This window comes from Sinohyriopsis cumingii, unplaced genomic scaffold (genome assembly GCF_028554795.1).
Source record: "Sinohyriopsis cumingii isolate HCF-2022 unplaced genomic scaffold, ASM2855479v2 utg000663l, whole genome shotgun sequence".
NCBI lineage: Eukaryota > Metazoa > Mollusca > Bivalvia > Unionida > Unionidae > Sinohyriopsis > Sinohyriopsis cumingii.
Window position 1 is genome coordinate 887,944 of NW_028315922.1, and position 26,652 is coordinate 914,595.

At 34.8% G+C, this 26,652-nt stretch overlaps 1 long non-coding RNA gene across 1 annotated transcript; it reads right to left on the reverse strand.

Annotated features, from left to right (window-relative positions):
- Nucleotides 1-2,543: 2,543 nt before the first annotated feature.
- Nucleotides 2,544-18,513, reverse strand: LOC149773331 (uncharacterized). Its single transcript, XR_016417383.1, has 3 exons — nucleotides 18,389-18,513; nucleotides 5,996-6,221; nucleotides 2,544-3,019 (listed from the first exon to the last, which is right to left on the reverse strand). It is a non-coding gene; the product is annotated as an uncharacterized LOC149773331 (long non-coding RNA).
- Between the last annotated feature and the right edge of the window lie 8,139 nt (nucleotides 18,514-26,652).

Genomic DNA, 26,652 nt, shown 5'->3' on the forward strand with positions numbered 1-26,652 from the left:
TTAAATCATGCTTGTAATAGGGTGCGGTCCAAATTACATGTTCTCCCCTCCCACTCCCATTATCCATTGCCCGACACCCTTAGTGTTATTTGTAACGAGCTCTTTCGGAGTAAATTAGCTATGGTATTCCGACAGACGTAACTCCTTTTTCAAATGCTCCTAAGGCAATATATTTGAAGAATGGCTGCAAAATATTGATAGTAAAAAAAAAAAAAAAAATATCGTTGTTCCCGGCAGCGTCTAGATAGCATGCATAGTTAACAGCCACTGTTCGCGGCTTTCGTTTATCATGTTAGGCAGCATTGACAGGCAGAAGAGGTCATTTTCCCATCAAAATGATTTTATGCCATTTGTTCTGAAACCTCTGAGGAATATATTCCATATATTTATTATTCCGTTACGGCTATTCTAATTCCAACCAGTCATATAGGATCCCATGTTCGAACACTACAGAGCCAGGAAATGCAAGTAGGTATGTCTACTAGTACAATTTTACTATTACGCCATCACGGACCTTCTGCCAACGAAACATTGCTCAGTGGATTTGCTTTTTCATTCCACCATGCGATCTTTCTCGGTTTGTATGTCTTCAGCAGAAACGAGATGTTTTTGAAGACAATGCTTTGCTGGAAGATAATATTTGTACCCTAAATGAAATATAATGCTTATTTGAAATATTTTATACTCAATTGCCAGTAGACCACCGTTACTTTGGTTCCGAAATGCATTAGTTTGGTTTCGCAAGAGCCGATTAAAAGCATAGGATTATCTAGATTGTCAGATAATCAGAGTTCATTTAAATTTATATCGAAGATGATGTTCCCTTGCATGTTATCACACCGAGTCGGAAAATATCGAAACAATATGAATATAGAATGAAATAGAGAGAATATTTATTCCGAGTAACATCAGGAACGAAATTGAAATCACTGGGAAACTAATTTATATCTCGTTGTTAATGCAACATAAAGTCAGACATATAAATCGTATGATTTAGTTTGTAGATTTTGCGTTCCTGACCTGTGTTATGATTTTAAGACACTTGCTAAAAATTGAGTTCAAGGCATAGCCATGTTTACGATGTAAGAACATTTTGGAAGAGAACTTGTTTAAAATATGATGAAATGTTCCATTGGAAATTTCGGTTTTCCGACAAGACTAAATTGTATCTTAAATCAAGTGGATGTTATTATGTATAAGGCTGTTTTTTTAAGCAAACTCCAAAATTCATGTTTCATATCAGTCTTTCGAAATATATTATCATATTGTATAATTGTGTTCAGATATAATTCGAAAAGAATTATTTATTTAAAATATTCTTTGGAATTAGGAAGTGCTCATTTACTTTATAAATGAGTTCATATAATTAAATGTACACTCCCGGTATATAAAGTGAATACAACTGTTGTGCGATCGGAATATATTCGATCTTTCCAGTCAAGTCGAGACAGAAACCTCGGAAGTAATCGGTATCATCTGATCTACTTATGTTAACACGGAACAATATGAAGCGGAAGTAGGCAATGTCAAAATCGGAATAATCTCTGTCTTTGCTATCATATCGTATTTAGTTTACCCTGATCGAGGATAACAAACAAACACATAAAATTTGTGTGTAATCTTGCAACTACTTCTGGTGTTTTTTTAATGACATGACGGAAATGACCGAACGATATTCCGATCGATCTGAAGTGTTATCATTAATTGGGTCAGGAGGTTTGTCCGGGGATTGATTGGTCTGAATGTTACCCCTGGTAAATCAATGTCTTGGATCCGTGTATTGGACATAAGTGAGGCTCCTTCATGGAAAACATGGAAAGCATGAACAACGTTTGCTTTTTCTATCTCGGTGGTGGTACCAATCTTTTCATTGATAACAGTCGTGACAGTGGCGTCTTCAGCTTTTTTTTTTCAGCTGAGCAAACACTGAAATCGGTTAATGGCTGGAAATAGATCGGTTCACATGTGTACTGGGCTGCACCTTTGGCTTCTGATGGGTAAGTTAAAGTTGCATCATCTTCATTTGTGATAGGGACCTCTATATTCAAAGCACCGATATATTTAGATGCCGATAAGGTTTGAATTACTCTGCGGTTACTAGTACTATTACCAGTCTTAGAATAAGCAAACGTTGTCTTGTCATGACACGTTGCTGTGTATCACTAATACAGTAAATTATACCTGAAATACTCTACGACAAACGGTACACATATTTAAAATATAAAATCAGGAATTAATATAGTAATAAAAGTGTTTAGTAGCTATTTTAACTCGCACCAGAATCGTGTTTGTAAACGATGGATACATCGTTCTTTTATTAGTGCTAGTTTTAGAGTGAAATTTAGTGACAATCGAAAATTGGATACAGGTTGTTCTTCCGAACTAGACTGCAAGCATGCGGATATTACGCTAAAATTCCCGTTTGAATGTAAAAATAAGCAAAATAAAGAACCAAAATCCATTCAAGTAAATTGAAAAGCAGTTTTATATTTTACTTAAATGTGTTACACTCTGGGGTCAGTCAGATAGAACCGCTCTTTGAATTATCTTCATTACACACACCCAACAGTCAATCCGCACATTAAATGTGTTAACAAAAATGAACATTTCTTCGTTCTCATACAAATACAACAATGAGTTTGACAAAATAAACAATGTGAAGCATGATGTGTACAATCTAAATTTGTAAAACATCGCCGTCGAAATTTTTACAATAATTTCTTTTTATCGACGTTGTAATGCAGCTGTTCATCGCATTAGCACAGAATAGGGAAAATCAACGAGTTTTGCCTTTACAAATATGTAATGAAAAAAAAAAGCTTTATCTGAATAAATATACGCATATTAAGAACACAGTTACTACTTACTAGGAATACACTCGTATTCCATTCTCATGTAACTGGTTTTATTTAAATGTTGGCCGTTGTGGCATGGAGTATCCATCCATGCAATCGGAATACCGGTGCAGTCCTGCCGACCATTGCATGATAAATAGTGTGCCAAGCCATCACCAAGATATCTGCAATAGAATGAAAACTCAAAGAAAATGAACTCTACAAACATTGTCAATAATAATAATAATAATAATAATAATAATAATAATAATAATATAAACAATAATAATAATAATAATTCCGATTTGGATTTCTAGAATGAAGGCCCTTTGTGACATTCTTGAAAAACAATTATACTTCGTCGACACGTGATCAAATATTCAGATACTGTTTGGGATATTAGTAAAGCAAAGATACAAGATAAAATGCATATTAAACAAAGAAAGTAAAAGACAAATATTGATCTACATATCCTGACAAACAATTTAATATTAATAGCAGAAATAGCATAAGATAATAGATATTAATAAATAATTTTATATTGCTTTAACAGGTTACTTTTCTAATGTGGTATGATGAAGATTGATTTGGCATACATTAATGCCTTATATGATGTACTCTTTCGAAAGGAAATCCTACCACTAAAATCTGGCATGGGTATATGTTTTGTGGCCGCAATTTTAGTATTTCCTTTAGAACTCTTGCGTAATTATGGACCCGCCAATTTTACGATTTTGCAGTGCAATATAATGCATGTATAAGAAATATATCATTTATCAACTATTAGAAACACCAATTATTTATAACGACTAATCTAGCCAAACATAAATTTCCCTTCCTGCTGACTGGGTTGCCAGGAATGATGTTTGGTGAAGGATCAGTTACATAAATTCATAATTGTATCTAATCTTTTCTTGTTTCTTTAATTATTTATGTGAGCACTTGATGTGTATCTAATTGTGATGTTTGTGTTGTTTCAATAAATATCCATGGGTAAAAACAGTTAAATAGGTAATCAATTACGTCCACTAGGCAATATCTTTTCTTGAAGATCCTTCCCGGAGTGCTCTTAATAAATGAACTATTTCTTACTTCCATTTTCGTTTAAGAATTTGTGGAATTTATTCTGTAAGACACAGCAAGGTTCAGATACCCTGTGATCATCGCGTTACAAATATATGCAGCATTGTGGTACATCATTTAATGCAGCTATGAAAGGACACCAAAATACGATACGTATGTCAGGTTCTCAGTATTGGTTTTTCTTACGACATAAGTAAGTCATATTGTCGTCATGGAAACAGAAAAAGAGGGAGACAGACAGACGGAAAGACAGACAGACAGACAGCTACGTGGGAGAGGGGGAGCGTGGGGCTTTAACCTGAGGACTTGAAAGAGGTACATCTGATAATTCACATATATTTAATAATTTATATGTGAGAAGGAGCCGACGCAAAATTCTTACTTGCAACCACATTATCTTTTTAATCTGTTCTGGTCTGGAATGGGTGTTTGTAAAACGTTGTCCACCCGTATCCTCCATAATGAAAAACTCTATGTCCCATTTAATTTTGGTCTGGAATAGGTGTGTGTAGAACTTTGTCCATCCGAATCCTCCACAATGGCAAACGCTATGCCCCATTTAATTTTGGTCTGGAATGGGTGTGTGTAAAACGTTTTCCATCCAAATCCTCCACAATAGCAAACTCTATGTCCCATTTAATATTTTCTAGGGGGTAGGTATAATGATTTTTACAGAACAGAGCAGAAAGTTTATTCGGGCTTACATTGTGCGAATGAAACACATACTTGTATGAGAAACATGAAAATATATAACAAGTGATGAATTAAATATCTAAATACAAGGCAACATTATCTTACATATAATGTAAATAAGCGCCCCTTGTAAAAGTTCAATGTATGAAATATTATGTGAAACTGCACGTAAAAATAAAGAACGAGAGTAGATGCTATTAATAATGACATCCTTCAGAAATATATAAGCAATGTAAAAACCTATCTTATGTCGAATGGTTCGTAGACATATTATCCCAGTTTTGACAAAATTTATGTAAAAAGCTAAGACGTAATAACAGAACTCGCATGAGGGTAATTTTCCCTTAAAATTCATAAACAACTTATTTTGGGAACAGTCCTAATTTTAAAAAAAGTAGATCTTGAACTCATCGCCAATAAAAATGTTTATCTCTAATAATTAGCTTAATTTTACAAACTAAAATCATAAGTAAGTAAAAAGTATGAAATACGTTGTTTACAACTAAACAAAGATTTGAGTCGTCAGGTAGGCCTCTGATTTCAATACAGACCATGGTCAACGACACGATATAGATATACTGAACAAGAAAGCAAAGTGTTCACATTTGTCTCCAAATTCGAACTGTTGCTAAACGTTTGTATATGAACATAAGGAAAAACCAATCGGAATATCATTATTACATTTTTTAGTCAATACATTTGAAGGACTTCACCTTAAATCTTAAATGAAATACTTTGCTTTTACAACAGGTGAGTCACTCTCAAATTTAATTTCATCTAATAAAATTTTAACATTACTAGCCCAATCTGTATTACCGTCACTACATTATCTTAATAAATAAATAAATAAATAAATAAATAAATAAATAAATTGTCTTTTGGTGATAAGTGTGATTGCCTCAGATGAAAAAATAAATTCATGATCAGAACTGTATGAGTTCCGATCCAGATCGCAATATTCTAGACTTATCCTTGAGCTGAGATGAAAATTTTGTTTATTGAAATTCAGTCTAGGATATTGAACATTTACAACATAATAGCAAATAAGGATATAATACGATTAACAAAGAACGATACAATATCACTTCACATAAAGCAACAAATATGCAATAACACACACTTTTTAAATAAATAAAAAGGAGACCAACTGAAGAGTTTGAGAACAAAAGTACATACATAAATACCATGTACATGAAAAGTAGTTTTTCGTTGTTAATTTTAATATAAAAGCTTTTACTCAAATATAACATGCAATGCTGATATTTGAGAAGGGAATACATACAAGCACAAGCCACATGTGTTTAACCTGATCGCGTGAGAATATCTCTTTTCCTTTGGAAATTCATAACTTATGTTAAAAATGAACCATCAGCAATATCACTTACGTGTCACCACAGTCACTGCTGTTATATATGCAGCAACTGCCGCTAGGGAGTGGAGATTGGGCGGTTTCCTCCTGCGGACATCCCGTGTCTCGGCGTTTTGCAAAAGCTTTCAGACTAATGACAGAAATTACTTGACCAGTATCGCACGTTGCTGTCAGATAATTGTCCCACATGGAGCCGTAACATTTTTGAAAGATCTTTAGATCTAATGACCGTGCGACTGGAACTAAAATTTGAGAAACATTTGTGAACATTAAGAACTTTCTACTATTCTGCTGCGAAACTAGTCTGTAAAGGGCATTCAAGAAACATCAAGATTTTCTTATTTGTAGAAATCTGTATATTATTAAAGGGTTAAATTTCTATCCAATCAAAACTTAGGATTCCGTTCATGCTGTCTTTTATAAATATGTGCACTTAATTTAAGTTCCCGATAGGGAAGGTTTTCCTGTGCTTAACGACGTAATATAGTTTCCTTCTGAATATCTCAGTTTTATTCGTGGATTATTTAATAACCCATTTAAGTTATTCCTTATATAAATGCATTCAAAAACATTCATTTTGCATATATTTGTTTACTGAAATGGTCAGGATGATATGTACTTGAAAAATATATTTTGTAAATATAAAGTCATGCTATATATATATATATATATATATATATATATATATATATATATATATATATATATATATATATATATATATATATATATATATATCGGTCATTGTCCCCCAGACAATTTTCTTCGAAACCGAATAAATGTCAGCGTTATTTGGAATCCACATAGTGGTTTTAAATAATTATCCGATTAATTCAAGCATTCATATGGACAATATAGGCTAAGAGAGTAGTTATAATCAAAATATCGTTGTGACGTCACTACATATATTTTGTTATATCGCATATTCATTGGTCTACCGATTCGCTGATTCAACAAAGTTGACTTTGGACTGTTGAGGGAGGATCACATATACCAACGCTCTTACACGTTAAAGAAAATAATGAAAATTATTTCAGGTAGTGGAGATACGCTAAGGACTATTTTATAAGGATATCAAATATGTGCGGCTACTACTGGCACACACTGCATTTCACAAGGGTAGGATGATATTTGTTGATTTGTTACGTACACTTAACATTTTTAAAGATACCCCAAGGTCCTGAAAGACGTTGACTATTTAAATATGATGTAATATATATATATATATATATATATATATATATATATATATATATATATATATATATATATATATATATATATATATATCCAAATTATCCCCAAAGTTACTAACATCTAAGATAATTATGCATAGAAGCTGCACAAAATTCCAGTAGCAGAACATTTCTGTTCATTTGACAATACTCCCAGTAACATTATACTAGCTGCAGCTGACCACAACTGTAACTGGACTTCCGAAACGAGGAGAAAAAAGTAATCCTACTGGTGTCGCTTTTGCTCATCTTTCATAGGTCAAGAACAAGCATCGAAGTCTCGGTCAAGAACAAGCATCGAAGTCTCGGTCAAGAACAAGCATCGAAGTCTCGGTCAAGAACAAGCATCGAAGTCTCGGTCAAGAACAAGCATCGAAGTCTCGGTCAAGAACAAGCATCGAAGTCTCAGTCAAGAAGACATGATATCAACAAATTTAAAATAATAGTTCCATTCGATCTTTAATCACACAAAATTTTGTAAATCTGAGGTTTTATATTTTGTGTTTATTTTTGTCCTCCGTTTTTTAATTTTGCCTATGAGAAATAATCAGAGAGATTCGAGACCACCCAGGTTAGTTAGAAGGGGTGCGTACTTTTACTCGAGTACACTCAATTATACTCAATAGCACTCAAATATACAAAACTACACACAATAAATATATCTTACATGGTATTTATTTCTGTAGAAAAGTTAATATTTGAATGTAAACACTACAAGGTTTCAGTTTCTCCGTTATGGACTGTTGACATGATTTGCAACCACTGTATTAATAACTATGAGCACGTGACATGAACTGCATATATTTTATGTCTGTAAATGGTATGTAAAAAACTAAACTGGATATGTTTCTTTATATCATTTTTTTAATTTTATTATTTTTTCATGAATCATTATTTCTTTCTCCTTTGTTGATTGGCCTATTAACGTTCTCGGACTTCCCAAGCCGGCAAATAACGTACTTACTATTGACTACGACCCTACTATTGGTATAAATAGTTATGTGGATGTAATGTTCTATTTTTCAGCGGTGATTTCATTTGTTTAGTATTTATTCGTTTTGTTCAATGGTCATTTACTTTGCAATGTAAATGCAAGGAATCATAATCTCTGTTCTTTTAAGGCCGTTAACTGACTTAAATAGATATTTGAAAAAAAAATAAGCAAAGAAACAAAACAAGCATTTCTAATTCTTATGTATATATTGTGTGGGGGGGGATGTTTGCCATTCTCAATCATTGCCATATCTCATTCCTTCTCTGAAAATTAACCGTAATTGAATATTTTATTTATATAAATTTATTATCAGCAGTAAATAATCGACATCCTCTTTATATCCAATTTAGCACCTATAAAAGTCTATAGAATAAATATTTTATGACAACATTTAAGGTGCCGAACGTCCAACAATCAGGAATGAACATAGTGGTATTAAATTGGGGAACCACAAGTAATATTTAAAGTAATCTGAGTCACAAAGGCTACATGACAACGCCGACATAAACGTTTATCAACTCTAAGAATAAGCTGTTGACAAGAAAAAATAAAACATGCGGTCGTTTTTCTTTTAATTTCTTTGATCAATAAAAACACATTGTATGCAATTTATTTTTCACTAATATCAAGTGTTACGAAGCCTTAAAAAATGGTAAAAGTCAAATTCTTTACATAGAACAAATTGCTCTTATTTGATACCTGTTCATGTAGGCAATACATCATTTAACAGTTGATTTATCTTTTTATTTTTGCCTCTTGTTTAAGCCTCTTTTTCTCTGGCCAGGCTTCTCTGCTATTATCATTGCTTTGAAAATGCAGTAGTACCGATGACAAGTGACTACATCATTTAATGCTGGTTGAGGATTAAGCGGCATCCAATAAAAAAACACCCTTACGCGCTTTTGTTTAGTACAGTACTTTTCCCTCTTTTTTGTAACTTGTCCAAATTGTCCGAGAGTGCGTGTGTGTGTGTGTGATTTAGATTTTTAACGTAGCTTTAAAAACAATTCAGTCATATTGCTACGATGTCTGCATTGTGGCAGTTTAAAGTAACGTCTAGCACTGGGACATCGTGCCGCAGACATGTAGCATGATATCCCACCCAGTCACATTATCCTGACACCACCCCGACCAGTCCTAACACTAGCCTCTTAATGTTAAGCGCCTAGCGAAGCAGTTATTAGTATCATTTTGGAAGTTTTTGGTATGTCTCGGCCGGGGATGGAACCCACGACCTTCCCATCTGAGACGGACGCTCTAACAACTAGATTGTCCAAAACTATATGAATGGTTTTCCTGACCCGGCTTTGCTTGATTCCCATATTATGCAGTCATAAATATTTTATTTACTTCCGATATTACGCCTTTCAAAATTTGATGTATTGTCTATTAAAAAATATTGCACTTTGGGCCAGAAGGAACCTCACCCTGATGTCTTTCAGAGTAGGTGACTTCCTCATAAACGTCCTCTGTTGACAATCATTTCGCATGCAGAACATGTTTTTCAAGTTCCCATTGTTCGTTGACGGACACTGCATTTTTGTCCGATGAATGGACATTGCCGCATCATGTGCAGGGGAACCGTTGTGAATTGTATATTGAAACAAGCTGTATGTATCTATCTGTTGGATAAATGGAGGGTATCTTTCATTGCGATTTGTGGTGGAATGGCAACTTTTGGCGTCGTCAGTATGTTTAGATGCAGTGAAATGGATGGAGTCTGCCATGTTAGTAGAAAGACCAAATTGATGAATTGGTGAACTATGGGCAGTATGCTGAACGGTTACCAGTTCCAGTGTTGATAAAAAGAGTTTGGCAGTCAGCGTAATATGTCTTTGATGGCCTTTTTTGGTCCACATAATGACTAGAAGGTGTTGTACAGACTGAAGACCATTTTGACGAGTGTTCCCTACTGCTGTTACAGTCTTTGACTTAATTTGCATAAGTTGTTGAAACTAGGCAGGATTCCTTGAATTCAGTTTTGTATGTGTAGCGATCGGCCTTTAGACAACTATAATTCACTTCAAATACGGAACTCACATGACGTATCTTCATTTCCACTAAGCGCTGCTGAAACTGGATTAAACAAGCTATTTCCATCACCGGTAGCCAAGACTGTAATCCCACAGAATGATGAGAATGCAGTGTTGTAATGTTTGGTCTTTGTAACGAGCGAGTAAATTTGAATTTATAAAAACACAACTGGGAATACAATATAAGTAAAGGGGACATATCCTAATCACAGATTAATAAACTTATACATTGCATAATCAACATTTGGAAACTGCACTTATACTGCCTCTGTATTTATTGAGTAAAAGATGGCTCGTTTCCACTCAGCTATTTGTGATTGTAATACGCGTGGACGTGTGGTAATCGAATTATAGCAGCACCTCACTGTCATATACCATAAATTTTATATCAATAGTGTTTTATCTTTGTGGCGTATACGATATAAGGTTAGAAAATGTATGTTCCTTCATAACAACCGTGATTGTGTTAATGCATTTGTACCTTTAGGCTATTGATAACTTTATTGACACTGGGTGAAGAATTATTCATTTCAAGTCTTCAATTTCCTCAGAAAAATCAGTCTTTCGATAGCCTAACGCGCGTAACGTTAAAATCGATTTATGTGTTCCACTGATTCGCCACAGTCACGCACAAATCTTAAGGTAAAGCCTGCTACAACGTTAGTGAGAGTAACAATTTTAGATGCACCGTTTCTGGATTTCAGGTAAAAAGATTGCCGCAATCAGCACCAACAGAAATCTCCATATTTGGATGCTGAACTCGTTTCTTACCAGGTTACAATGACTGTCGGAGTGGCCAATCTCTCTTCATGTAGAGGGTACTCTCGCATGACTATCTCATTCGCAGCGAAAACAGCATTAGTTTGTGTATTCAGTCTGCAGACCAATCAAGAGAGTAAAAACCTTCAAAATCGCCACAAAGCTGCTACAGATGTTCGTCATATTTTATGCACCTCACTTTCGTTTCACGTTTTCAAAGGTTTCCTTCACATGGACTTCATGACCGACTGGAATTGATTGAAAACATTCCCATTATGCCGTAAAACAGATTTAAGACTCGTTTTCGATGAGTCATTGAACAATCTCCACTCATCTGGATCATGAACAATGTTGAGGGCTGCCATTACACCATCGATGTTGATGCAGACTACAAGATCACCTTCCATGAAGAAGAATGGGACATGTGCCTTTTGACGGTCACGGAATATGTAAACCGTAACATCACCTGCCAGGAGATTCCACTGCTGTAGAATGGAAGCCCAACAGAACTGTCTTACTCTAGAGTAGTTCCAAATTCCTGACAAGGTAATTTAGTTCACCTTGTGTTATAAGATGTGATCCAGAAGAGGTGGATGGGATAAAATATGGATCATGTGACATTGACGGCTCAGGACTAGAAGTTTCATTCTCTTCCTCTTCCTCGTCTGACTCAAGTGAGAATGGTTCTGGTGCATCATGAACCGATAGTCCTTCAACCTGAGGTACTGCGCGTATAGCTGACGAAATATTTGGATAATTCAAATTCCTCTTTTTCTTCCTTGACACACTTTTTCCAACTGGAGGCACCATCCAGAAGTAACAATTGTTGATATAATCTGTTGTGTCTCTCCAAATCACTAGCACTGCAAAAGACATAGCTTTCCTTTCCCGTTCAACCACTGGCAAATATTTGTTTCATAAGTGTTGCAGCATATGTGTTGGGACCACTGCTTTTTCTGATCTCCAATTTTCAAACCAAAATAGTGGTTATACTGCTCTTTTGTGATTGTTTTGTATATTTGATTTAATTATATCTCATTTAATATATATTTATTTCAATTTCATTGTTTGTCAGTTTTAAATTTTCATTTGTTTATTTTTCATTACATGATATTGTAATGTCAATTTATTCACTAGAGATGATACTTTTTTTTCAGAAAATAGTTTGACGTTGATGGTTAGTTTATAGACACCAGGTGATGATCTAAATCCTGACCTTGTTTACAAATTTGTAGTATCCAGGTAAACAAGTTCTATTTTATTTGAAAATTATTGGTTGTTGTCGAGGTTTAGATGGGACTTCGGGTTTAAGATGTAAATAAAAAGTTTTATTTCTTATTTCTTAGAGTAAAATGATTGGTTTTCGTCAGGGTCACACTGGGTAGACGTGATTTTTAACAAGTATTTAGCTTCTATAAACTTCCAGAAGATGATCACATGAACCCTTTTTTACGTTTTAAGATAAGATATAACCTCAATTTTGGAAAATATTTCTCAATTGCAGCTGGTCTATTTCTTTCACTAGAGGTTGTATGTTGTGCTCTTTGGGGTTATTTCAAATTCCGTTTATTCAAAAGGATCAATTCTGTTATTTTTCTGGAAAATACATGTGCTCATGTAAAATTGCTGAACAAGGACAGATGTTTATAAACATTAATTCAGCTATCAGAAACCGGAGTGATAATTGTTGTTTCTACAAGGAACTGTAGACTTCAACACTACAGACTGCATAATACGTCATCGTCTTCCATCTTGGATTCTTCGTCGTAAGTCGAACGTGAAATCAGTAGAACATTTTGTTACTAGGACTTCAAAAATTTATTCGCGGATAACTCTTGGATTATTTTTGGATTTGATTCTATAAAACCGTAACTTCATATTTTTTTCATTTTTGCAAATATTTTCCAGGGAAATAAATTATTGCATTTGTTTAAAGCTTGTTGTTTTCACTTTTCTTGTGTTACTGTTCATTCGAGTCTAAACACGTGACAGTGATGCAAAGGTCACTTCACCACAATGACAGCAGACGTTATCTGCATTGTTCACACAAGTAAGAGGCATCAGTGTTCACTTAAGCTAAACAGATATGTGTATCTTTGCAAAATCAAACACTGACAAACAAGAGAGCACGACACTGTGTGATGTCTACAGCTGATAGAGGGCAATTGGTTCAGCAGAGTTATATAACCTTAGTTCTAATTGCATCATCCAGTACCAGCTCAGATTGCATCATTCATTGTTTTACCTAAAAAGCATGTACTGTCCAAACCCAGTCATAGATTTATTCACAGCTCCTGTCAAAGATGTACTGTAATAATTTCTGGTTTAAATTGAGATCCCTTCACTTTAGAACTCACTTATTCTCCGCCATTCTCAAGTCAAGATTATATTTATTTCAGAAGCATTTTGGCTGTAGACCCGTGTATCACCTCTAGAATTTGTTTCACCAAGGATGATGAGCTTGTCTCCTTTTGATACATATGAGACATTGGACTCTAGGTGTGAACCTGCTGACTAGCTGTGATTTGATGGCAAACCCAATTCCACTATCCCAGTATTTCAGTTTCAAACACTGTAAAACTAGGCTGAATGAGGATACCCTTTCCAACGTTAGTGACCCTATTCAGCATTTCACTTCTATTTAATCGAGTTTTCAGAATTATGCATTGACCACGTCCTCACCGTACTGTAAAAAAATTCCAAAACCTGGGTCGCTAAAGAATGTAAAGATGCCTTTAGGCAATGAGGAAATTTAGCCATCATTCGACCCCGAAAATTTAAGTATGTACCGTATTCTCCGGGCCAAAGCTCGCCGCACGATCCAAGAAAGCAAGCGAGCATCATGGAAGAGATATGTTTTTTCTTTAAACTCCCATTCCTCTATTAAGAAAGTTTGTGACACTATCCGCAAAATAAATGGAAAAAGAAAACACAATTTTTTCCGACATCTGAAACTGAGCAATAAAAGGTATAGTTCAAAACGTGACGTAACAAATATTTTTGCTGACAGGTTCTCGAAAAATTCATCATCATCTAATTATTCGGTAGCCTTATGAATATTAAAAAATGAAACGTTCACATCTAATAACACGAAAAGTTATAACCAACTGTTCTCACTATTGGAAATCATGGACGCTTTAAACAAGGCCCATGATACATCCGCTGGGCCTGACGAAATACATTACCACCTGTATTAACATCTCTTGTGAAAATCGTCAATGATTTATGGAATACAGGTAACGTATCTAATATTTGGAAATAATACCAAACAAGGCAACGATAGCACAGATCCTAGCATGTATAGACCCTTTGCACGAATGAGCTGAATGCGCAAAACAATGGTACGAATGATCAATTCTCGGCTTGTATGATACTTGGAGACTAATACTTTAATATCTCCTTTTCAAAGTGGCTTTCGATATGGCCGCAGCTTTAATGACCATCTATTTCGACTGGAAACATTTATTCGCGACGCTTTTATCAAAAAGGAACATTTAGTAGTGGTTTTCTTTGATTAAAAAAAGAACTATGACACGACATCGAAGTATGGGATACTGAATGACCTGCACGATCTGGGTCTAAAGGGCCGTGAGCCTTCTTTCATATCAAACTTTCTCTCAAACAGAATTCAAGGTACGAGTAGGTTCTACTCTCTCAGATATGTAGGAACAAGAGCTGGGTGTGCCACATTGCAGTATTTTGTATGTAACGCTATTAAAAATCAAAATTAAGAATATCACCAGGTGTTTACCAGGTTTGTTCTCCATACGTTCACAATTTCCTCCTATGTTATCGTTGCATACATTTCAAAAATTGCTACAGAAAAATATAAACAAGAACACAAACGGTTTAAAATTTTAAAGTACAAAACAGTATGCATGCATTTCTGTCAGTAACGAAGACACCAAGACGAACCTAACATTACGTTGAACGTAACACCTATACTAGTTGTTGGGGAACAAAATTTATAGGAATTATCTTCGACACAAACTGACTTTCATTCCACACCTAAAGTAATTGAAAGCTAAATGCTTGAAATCTCTAGATTTATTTAAAGTAGTAGCGCACACTGACTGGGGTGCTAATATAAATGTTATCCTCAATTTATATAGAACGTTTATTCTCTCGGAACTGGACTATGGTTGCTATGTTTATGGTTTAGCCAGAAAGTCATAAGTGATGATGCATGACCCAATTCGTCATCAAGGAATAAAATTCGTTCTGGGAACATTTAAGACATGACCGTGTGAACGCCGTCTCTCTGAAGCGAACGAACCACCTTTATCACATCGTATAAAATGCTTTGCGCACATTATGCTCTCAAATTAAAATCAAACCCTCTGAACCCTGCTTTTTCGGCTGTTTTTCAACCCAAATATAGAACCTTATAAGAAAATGAACTAAACGCCATATACTCCTTTTGCATTAGAATATCATCCAGCCTTGACAGTACCAACAGTGTTCTTTTTAAAAATCACAAAACTCCATCTTCGAAACACTCCCTGGTTACTTAAACAACCAAAAGTACCTTTCACGCTACGCGATGCAAAAATATCGGAGACAATCTCTTCCATCTTACAAAATTCTTACCATGAACTCCTCACCGACTTTAAAAAGTACACAAGAATTTGTACTGACGGATCGAAGGATGAGGACAAGGCTGATGCAGCCTTCGTTTGTGGAAAACAAACAACTTAATTTTTTCAGATGAAATCAAAGCAATAGACCGTACCCTGTGATATATCGAAAACAAACGTGTTATAAACAGCATCTTCTCCGACGCAATATCAGTACTTCAGTCACTACACATTAGAAAACTGGAGAACCCATTATTAACCAGTATTCTCACCAAAACCAAATAGCTGAGTACCTCCCACAATATAGTATACTGTTGGTTACCCAGCCATATGGATATTAAAGATAATGAAAAAGCGGACGGTGCTTCTATCACATGGTATTTTGCTATTACACGGCTATTATGGTTGAATCTCGTTGCGTTGTTGCTATAAATCATGGTACAGATACCATCACTGGGGGTCATTTGAGTGTGCTGTTATCTAGCATAGCAATTGTCTGAGCACGAGAAACAATAAATCTTGACCATAGCAGGTGCCATTTTTTCTTCAGATGTTTACGTATATATACCTTTCAACAGGTAGGTTCCATGTTTGTTTCAAAAAGTATTATCAGCTTTTGTACTTCTCTACCCTTTACAAAATAGTATAAGCTGCACAGACAGAAAATACCAATTGCTTTACATCATAATTTTTGGTGAACGTTGCTATATCTAACTGTTGGCAGTTTCATGTTTTAAATCTCTATTAAATTTTATATCCTGACGAAACTTTCCAATATTTTAAATTTGCATTTGAAATTCTGTTAAATTTGATTATCAAATGTTTTCTCTCTTAAACATAATTTAAAACACAAAGTTATCTTTTTTTTTATAACAATACTTTGTCTTTACTGCTTTTGCCATATTCCTATTATTAGGTAATGCATGGGAAATTTAGTTTGGGGGTCTGAACAGATCTGAGAATGAATATTACAGTCTCACACAGCTTTCCCGGTCCTTATTAGCCTCTAAAATTATAATTGGACTTAGTGAGTAGAAATATGTGTAGCAAGCAAATATTAGGATTTGACTAAAATTAGCCTTCAAGAATGTCGGCTGGATAGAACTAGAATAAACATTGTTACTTACCAATTAGCATCTGCGAATTTAGCTCCTATCGATTTTTAGAGTATAGTTCATCCTTATTTTGATGGTGACTTATATCTTAGATCTAGTTTGTTTGATAATAACTGAATTGAATTAATATATTCCTTAGAACATACAAATCAATGCGTGATTCGTTTGTATGTTTTATGGCTAAAGTGCACCAGCTGCAGTAATGATCAACGTTGACCCCAAGAAGTGTTTAGTTTTAACAGTAAAATATATGAGACATTTAGAGCCAGCAGTTCGGTGGTTAGTTGCTCTCTAGGTCTACCTATCATACATTTAGATCCATCGATATACAGTTTGATTTACACCAGAAAACATGCATACGTTCATCTAGTGCTTGCTTGAAAACAACTCTGCAAAGTTGTATGTAGAATGGCAGCATAATTGAGAATCGAGACGTTGATTTATTTTGTATATATACGACGAAAGGATGATGTTACATTTGGTAGATCTGTATTTAAAATCTTTCAACCCTTGCTAAGATACGAACTACATTGGTTCTTCTTATTTACTGGTCATTTTAACGGCGATAAAATCAGAATCACGCTTTGAAATTTATGTCAGTCGTTCATTTGGCGTCAGTAGCAAATAGTATACTCTATTTATTTTAACCATTTATGGGACATACAAAGGTATTCAAATAGTGTACATTATATTTATATATCATTTTTTTGTAATCTGTTAGACAAATGTTATCGGCAGTTTGATCATGATGGCTAGAGCCACATTTCAATAAATGATCAGATTAAAACAAACAACATTTTAAGAAACATTTTTAAAAAATCAAAATAATATATGAAGAATAAATTCTAAAAGTCGGTGCTATGTATCGATATTACTGAAGGTACTGTTATATTATTTTTAAACTGTTATATACAATCAAAAGAACTTGCAGATCAGTACTCATATATTCTCATCACTAAATTGTTTTTCTGTCCACAAAACAACCAGATCATGGATCTCGAAAATGCTGTACATGAGTTACATGGGTTAATAATACAGATATTCTTAAATTATACAAAAATTCCGAAACTTTAGAGCGCCAAAAAGTGTACTAAATTGATTGCTAATTTAGATTAAGAAAAAGTATTTTTATGCGACTAAACTAAACCCATCGTTCGGGTTATTTTAGTACCGGTTATAATTTACTGTGGTGGTGAAAAATACTTTTATTAACCTAATTAGTGATTTAGTTTCTTTTGTTTCCAGATTTTAGTCTCTAAGAACATCTGAAATTTTAACTCATTTAAGTGTGATTTGAAATATCATTTCTCATAGATGCTTGAAAACCTTTCTTGATTGAAGTTGCATAATAATCTTGCAGATTTGTTTAATCAATTAATTAATTATATTGTCACTGAAAGGGTTACCAGAGGAATTAGTAGTTAATAGGATGAAAATGGATATCAGATTAGCGACCATACGTTTATTGGTGGATTTTACTTGTCTTAAACTATATTGTTTGTCAGGCTAGAGCAACTCCACTTACATAATGACGTACTTTTAATTTCAATTTAAAGCGACTTCTAACTTCCCAGACTAATACAGATACAGGCTGCAAGAAAGTCTTGTTTACCATGAAGAAAAATGATGAAAAAAAAAAAAGAGAGAAAAAAATGGAGATGCACAGATAGACAGACAGACAAACATACATATCTACCAAAAATATTCAATTGAAGTAGTAGAAGAAAGCATCAAACTCCTTTAGATCCCATTTCATACAGATGGTCACAACATTCTCATGATCCCTAACGTAGGTGCCGAAAACTGGTCTATAGAGGCAAAACGCATTACGTATGCATCAGTCAATGCAAATATATGCAGGTATTTCACTTCCTCTATTCTTGATATAAACGCTTTTGATCAGATAGGTGCGCCACTTCAAGGAGTGAAACAATATTTTATTTGCTGTCTTTTGGATGGCTTTATTGCATGTAGATAATTGTTCTTCGTGTGGGATACCGTTTTGCACTGCACTCACATGTGCATAGATATATAAGTATTACAACTATTGATCCAATAATGAAAAAGGTAAGCGATGATTTTAAATGTATCTGCCAATCTGAAGTGGTGGATTCTAGGAGCGCTATAAAATCCTGGTATGTCCATTTTGACCAAAGTTATGGCTATCTTCACGTAGCCCTTCACCATCTATGTATTTTCTCAACGACGTAAACCTATTCGGATTTTGAACATTTTATTTTGGTTTAATTATTCGGTGTTTTAATTAAACTGTATTATCTATTTAAATTTTGGGTAGAAAATATGTACGTGTGGAACTGTGTGTCATAGATGCACATTTGTTATGTTCGCTTGAGAAAAGCATATACCAGGTCTGCAGCGTACAAAAGATATGAGGCTTCTGTTGTACCTAACATTTGCAGCTAATAGGATAGACCCTGCACTGACAGTGTCTGTTGCATTTAACATTTGGACACTAACAGGGTAGACCTTGTACTGCCGGTGAATTACTGATGACAAGTTTGTGTACTATCTTCGCAATATATATATATATATATATATATATATATATATATATATATATATATATATATATCATTGCGCATAATCCATACAATAGCCTTTACCGAATTATATCTGTCTGGAGTTATAGCCAAGAAGCCATCATTTAATTCTCCATTTCGTTTTGTTTCCCTTTACTTGCGGGTAATATTTCCACTATTTCATCAACTTTGACAATTATTTTCATATTTTTCTTCGTGGTAAAATGGAAAGTCACTGACACGTATTTGCCTGTTTCTTGCAATGAACCATTTACTGTCAAGCACCTTATGGTAGAGTGTTTTGACCTACAACCTATGCACGATCAGTATTACAATGTGCATGACATGAAGGAATCTTTTTTGGTACAATAAACGTCCTTTGCATTTTAAAATTCCTAAAAGAAGTAAACATTTCTTCTAAGCTATAACTTTGATGCTGTCACCTTGATCATTCTTATGTAATATTTATATATATATATATATATATATATATATATATATATATATATATATATATATACCGTCGATTATATTAAATACCTTTCTCATCTAAATATTCATTAACATACAACATTTACATTACCCACTGATCGGGAAGCTTTATATATTACTTTTACCATGTTATCGTTTTACTTTTAACTGTTTGGAGTTTTTGTCGCTCGTCGATACGAAACTTTTGATCATTTTTAAATAAATAGCCTAACAGTGCTGGCACCCGCAAAATACAAACAATCAATAAATCGTGGTAAAATTGAAAGTGACTGACACGTATTTGCCTGTTTCCATGTTTCATTTGTTATTATATCTGTTAGCGTTTGTCAGAGATCAAATTTGCTTACACTGTACCAGGCCTTATGCCGTCATAGTTTATAAACCTTCCGTTCTACATGTAGGCCGTATGCCCCTCACTACATAATTCAGGCTCTTACTCCGTATTAATAAATGTCTTTTTGATTTAACGTATGAAACGAATAATACATGTGCATATGATGTATCACTTACCATAGGTCCGTTTAGGATGAATAGACTCGAGAACACAAACCATTAAATTAATCTATGGAAAAATGTATTAGTTCGTATTTTCACAATTTCTTTTCGACCGCGAGTAATAACCATTCCCGCTAGGTTCAGCTCAGGGATTAAATTCAACTATCGTCAAATTCAAGAACGTTCAAAGTATTGTGATATGAATTTAAGGAATATTGAACGTTTGATATATATATATATATATATATATATATATATATATATATATATATATATATATATATATATATATATATATCTGGGTGGGTGTGTGTGTGTTGGTGTGGAAAATGTTACATACGAAACCTGATAATGAAAACTCATGTATTCTACATGCTATGAAAATGTACACTCCTGCACTCTGCACATTACCACACACAGACATTATACCTAGATAAAATCAATGGCAGTGATATACTGGGAGACCTTAATATATCATTCCAACAATTCATGCAATGCTTGAATAAAGCCTTGTTTATCTGAATTACATTTTGACATATGTTTTAGATTCCTAAGGAACATGTCGAAATACTAATAGAGTTTTCAAATGGTTAGTTCTGGACTTGAGTTCTCAATGTTTTTCTTTCTAAATACTAAATAAATACACCACGTGGCACACATAAAACTGCGCTAGTTATTTTGTGATTTTGGTTTATTTAGATCATTATCTTGAGGAAGACCTTTATGTCAGATTCCTTTAAAATAAAGAATATACTTTTGTATTGACATCCATTGCAGGCGTGAGAACAAAAGTGTCAAAATTGAACGTTTCAGAGTTCATTTTCGCTTTAAGTTTTAAATAGATTATAATTTTATATTTCTCCATATTATACAACCGTAGTTTATCAGCGGTAGTATATGTCAAGAAAATATATTTCAAATGACTGTGGAGAACGACATTTGACAGGAATTTTATGAGAGAAATTCTTTGACAACTATTCCATATAGGTGATCAATGCGTGAATTCTAATATAGATACCAAGAATAGTTTGCTTTTTAAAGCTAGACAAGGACGCACAATTTTGGAATGAGAACTTAATTTCAGGTGATAGGCTGTATATTTCTGTTTGACATGCATTTCGTTGCATATGCATTGATACAAGTTATGTTTTGTTACACCAGAGAAAATGTCAACATGTATTTTATCTCATCTCTTCAAAACGCATCAACCAAGTTATATGCGGCATGAAGTATCGTTAAAACACAGATATACTGATATATTACTTACATATTGCGAAATATTTTATATATGTAATTAGCATTGTTTGTTAGTCAGGTTTTCTAATTTTTATATGCTATAGATAATTGTATTTTGAACTTGACCTCGTTCAAAATCAAGTTTATGTTTTACCTATTTGAATGACTAATTTTCTTAATCCTGAAAGTAACTTTTCTCTCAGTACAGCAATGTGCTGATTCTGATCCTGTTAAAAAAATGTATCATAAATGGTTACGAGCAGGTACCTGAGCCTTATGGACAAAAGATGATCCCCTTGCCGGTCTGGGGTCGTAGAATTAGCCCGACGTGTCCTCACTACGTGTCGTAAGAGGAAATTAAGTAGAGGCAACCTGTTAGCCGTGGGTTGCGTCCCGTGCTGGTGGAGGAAAGGATGCTGGTTGTTGAGCAGAGCCAATACACTACTTTTGGCCTCTACTTCTTCTAGACGGGTGGTCGGGATTGGCCCGGTCTCGACTAATCGTTTGGTCACGCCAAGACCTAGAATGTTTTATTTAACTTGCTCACTTTCACTATTTTTCTCCATGTATCTCTCTTGATACCACAGTTGCCCCTACTTTCTTCCCCATTACTTTTCCTTTCTCCTAGAAGGCGGTGGCTCAATGGCTCGATCGGGAGGTAATCTTATCTACTGAGTATAGCACCTGTGTATCCCTGGCACTTGGAAAGTGTCCCATTGTTTGACTCCGTGGCGGGTGGGCAAGCATGGGTGACGAAATAACAGAAGAAAAAAAGCAAAGTCAAAAACAAAAGTCAGCACAAGAGAAAAAAAAACTATTTCAGACTCTGATGATGAGCCATGTGGAGTGAAATCGTTTCCTCGGTTCGTGGTCGTCCAGTCGAAAGATGAAGCTACACCGCTTGCCGCACTATCGCCATTGATAGTTGAAAAGACTATACTTGGATTAGTAGGCAAACCCAAATGTGTTAAAAAACTTAAATCAGATGGTCTGCTTGTAGAGTTCGAACGTAAAGCACATACTGAGAACATCCAAAAAATTAAGACCTTTCATGACATAACTTGTGGGCACATATCGCTTAACACATCAAACGGCGTCATTCGTTTTCGCGACTTGGCTGAAGTCAACGACAACGAAATCATCGAAGGGATGAAAAATGAAGGTGTCACTGCAGTCCGTAGAATTCGTATCAAACAGAACAACAATATGCATGACACCAACACCATTATACTCACCTTCAATAAACCAACAGTACCTAAAGTTGTAAAAGTTGGATTCTTACAAGTCAAGGTTTAGGTATATATACCAAATCCCCTTCGATGCTTCAGAAACGGCCGCCATGAAGACCGATGGTCGAGAAACCAATTATGTGGCCGATGCGGAGACCCTTCTCATCGGGAATCAGAGTGTAGAGTCACTCCGCATTGCGTCAACTGTGGAAAGGAGTACCATGCTAATTTAATGGATTGTGATACCTGGAAACAGGAGAAGAAAATATAGAGGATTTAGTACACCTCCAACATCCCCTATCCAGAGGCCATGAAGCTTGTACCAATTAGAACTTCCTTCCTCTGCCCGACCTTCTCAACTGTAGTGAAAAAATCAAAAAGCAACGAAAGACGCCCAAACCCAAACACAACCACCTGAATCCCCTTCCAGCTCAAACATTTCCGCATTACAAACCTCCGAAAACCTCAATATCGACTCAAACAACATTCAACAACACTCCACCGACAAAATCACCAAACCGTAAAAAAGTCGCAAACAAATTGACAGCAAAAGGTGTCTGATGACCCAATAAAGCTGCACAACATGTTTGGTGACTTTGATAATATGGATGCTGAAGACACTGCTCCATGTCCTCAGGGTGGCCCTAGACCTACAATCGAATAACTTAATCCCGTTCTTCCTCCAGAGAAATAAACCCAAATATTAATCCGCGAACGATCTAACCTAGTTACATTGGTTCCGAGTTGAAAAGACGCATAATGAAAAACAGCATCATGCAATTGAAATGCATAGGACTCTCGGTGCAGACCCTTAAGAGGAGTTTCCGTTGTCGCAAACAATAGGGCTCATCATAGCGTCATTCCCTTAAAAACAAATTTGCATGCCATTGCTGTAAGCGTCACACTACATGAGTGATTTTCTTTTGCTCTATTTATATACCACCAAACACCAACCTAGTATCAAATGACTTAGACAACCTTGTGTAACAACTGCACGCTCCATATGTTCTACTTGGGGATTTTAATGCCCATAATATTTTGTTGGGATCGAATTACATAAGTGACATAACATATGTCTATATAAGAAGAAATCACCAACATATTTACACCCAGGAACGGGTACATGCACGTGTATCGATTTGACAATTTGTTCTCCTTCGCCACTTTTGGATTATGAATGGAAGGTCGCTGATAACCTTCACAGCAGTGGCTACTTTCCAATCTCTCTTAAGAACACCAACGTCACAATTGGCGAAGCAATTCCACACGGGAATATAAAGAAGGCCGACTGGGCCAAATTGGAAACACTTAGTAATCGTCCAACGCCCGAAAAATTAACTAAGTACCGTATTGTTCGGGCCAAAACCTGCTGCACGATTAAAGAAAGTACAAGACCATCATGGGAAAAATGTTTCAACTGTGAATTCTCGTTCCTCTATAAAGAAAGTTTGGGACACGATCCGCAAAATAAATGGAAAGGGAAAACACAGTTCTTTATTTTTGAAACTAAACAACAAGAATTTTAATTCAAAACATGACAGAGTTAATATACTTGCTGATAGTTTCTCTAAAAATTCCTCATCGTCTAGTTATTCCGAAGCCTTCAGAAGATTAAAAAAAAACTTAAAAAGAAAAGACACGGTTGAAATTCACATCCAATAACTCAAAAAAGCTATAATCGACCGCTTTCACTGTTGGAGCTGATGAAATCTTTGAATAAGGAGCATGATACATCCACTGGACCTGACGAAATACATGCATATAATTTAGAGACAGCTACACTAAAATATCAACTAGATTAAAAAATGGGCCAGTACTAACGGTTTCAAATTCTCAAAATCTAAAACGATATGTATGCATTTCTGTCAGTTACAAAGACATCATGATGAACCTGAACTGACGCTGGACAGAACACCTATACCAGGTGTTGATGAAACAAAGTTTTACGTATTATTTTCGACAGGTAACTGACTTTTATTCCACATCTAAAGAATTTGAAAGCTAGATGCTTTTAATGTCTCGATCTACTTAAAGTAGTAGTGCACACTGATTAACCTAATATTAAAGTCATGTTGATTTGGAAGCTTTAAAAGTTACCCTTAACCATCTTACCGTTTTACTTTTAACTGTTTCATATTTCATCGATGGTCGATATAAAACCTTTATCATTTTGAAATGATCCTACATATAACATTTTGTATGGCGCTAAATAGCATTACAGTGCTAATGCGCTGTAAAATTAACAATCAATCAATCAATCAATCCTGTGTTTATTTCTTCTTAGTTAATCGATCAAGCAAACTCTACATGGAAAGAAATGTGCATTGAATTTTAATTCATACTCTGTTTGTAGGTGACTCATTTCTTAATGTCCTCACTCCCTCCAATATAAAGTTCATGTTAATCTTCACTGATATCATCTAATAGTGCTGTAACACTAAACGTCTTACCAAAGCCTATAACTGAATCCTTTAAAAACGTTTGAAATTAAATTCGGAACAAGCCAGTTATGTACTAAGTGTCCTTAAAAGAAACCAATAAACAAGTAAAACAAACTTCTCATCTGCACACAGTTTGTGCACTATTCAAGAAATGAAATGACGTTCCTGTACACATTTTGTCACATCCTCAGGCCACAAACAAGCGTTTTGTTTACTTGAAATGACCCCTTCAACATAAATGGATGTACGACTAATTCTAAAATGACGTCTCGCCTGACAACAAACAGGACCAAGGTCAACAGAGGTTATGCAGATGGCAATTTTATAACATATAGCACTCCACTAATTTTAGCGTCTAACTTCGGGAATCCTGTGGGAATTAAATGCATCGAAGTAGCTGATTGTTCATTACATATATTGGTGTACAACAAGTAAAAAAGTTAGATACTGAAAATGGAGATTTTATCCATAACTGATCTTAAACATCTTTACATCAACCACCACTTTAACTGGATGTAGCAGGAGGCTAATTAGTCTACCATTCACTATTTTTGAATCAGCAATAGTAACAATTTTTATAAACGATTTGACACCTAATTTTACCTACTGGACCAATCACAGTCAATAAGTAGTGTGTGTTCGACAATTATTCAAATTACTTCCTTTAACAACAGTAATATTTGACGGTCGATCGCAGCTATATTTACCAGTTTGAAACTCTCATTCCGAGCAGGTTTTGAAGTATCATTCGACTATTTAAGTTTAAGAAAGGACGGCGATCGTTCAGAGTTGCTATCATTTATATAAAATCACCATGTTGATGTTGAATCGTTCAAGCAGCTTTTATGAGAATTTACCATTGACCAACGCTGAAGGCAATGTATGTGTGATTGGATTTTTAAGGTAGCTTTAACAATATTTTAGTCATGTTGCTACGATGTCTGCATTGTGGCAGTTTATAAAGATTGTCTAGCACTGGGGCATCATGCCGCAGACATGTAGCATCATGTCCAACCCAGTCACTTTATCCTTACATACTAACCTCTTAATTCTGAGCGCCAAGCGATGCACCTGTCAGTACCATTTTTATAAGTCTTTATCAGGACTTCGCCGGAGTTCGAACCCACCGCCTCCCGCACTCTAACTATTAGGCCACCGGAAGGGTCTACTGAACGTATTACTATGAATTACAAACAAGAGACAGCATGTAACATACTTCCAGTGTTAAATACAAATGTTGGTATAATTATTCATTAGTTTACTTTTAAAATGCAATAACTCTTTAATAACTCTTAAACAAACCTATTAGCTCAAAAATGACAAATTTACTGAAATCATGCTGATTTTAAAAGATTGCTTGATATCGACTTAAAAAGAGCATGGACTCAGTTGTAAAGCCATATCTTTTGCATTAAGAAACACATAAATCCAGATCTGAATTACTCGCTTTAAGTATACCAACTTATCAACTAAATATGTGTGTGTGTGTGTGTGATTGAAATAGTGCATTTTTTTAAAATATAAATA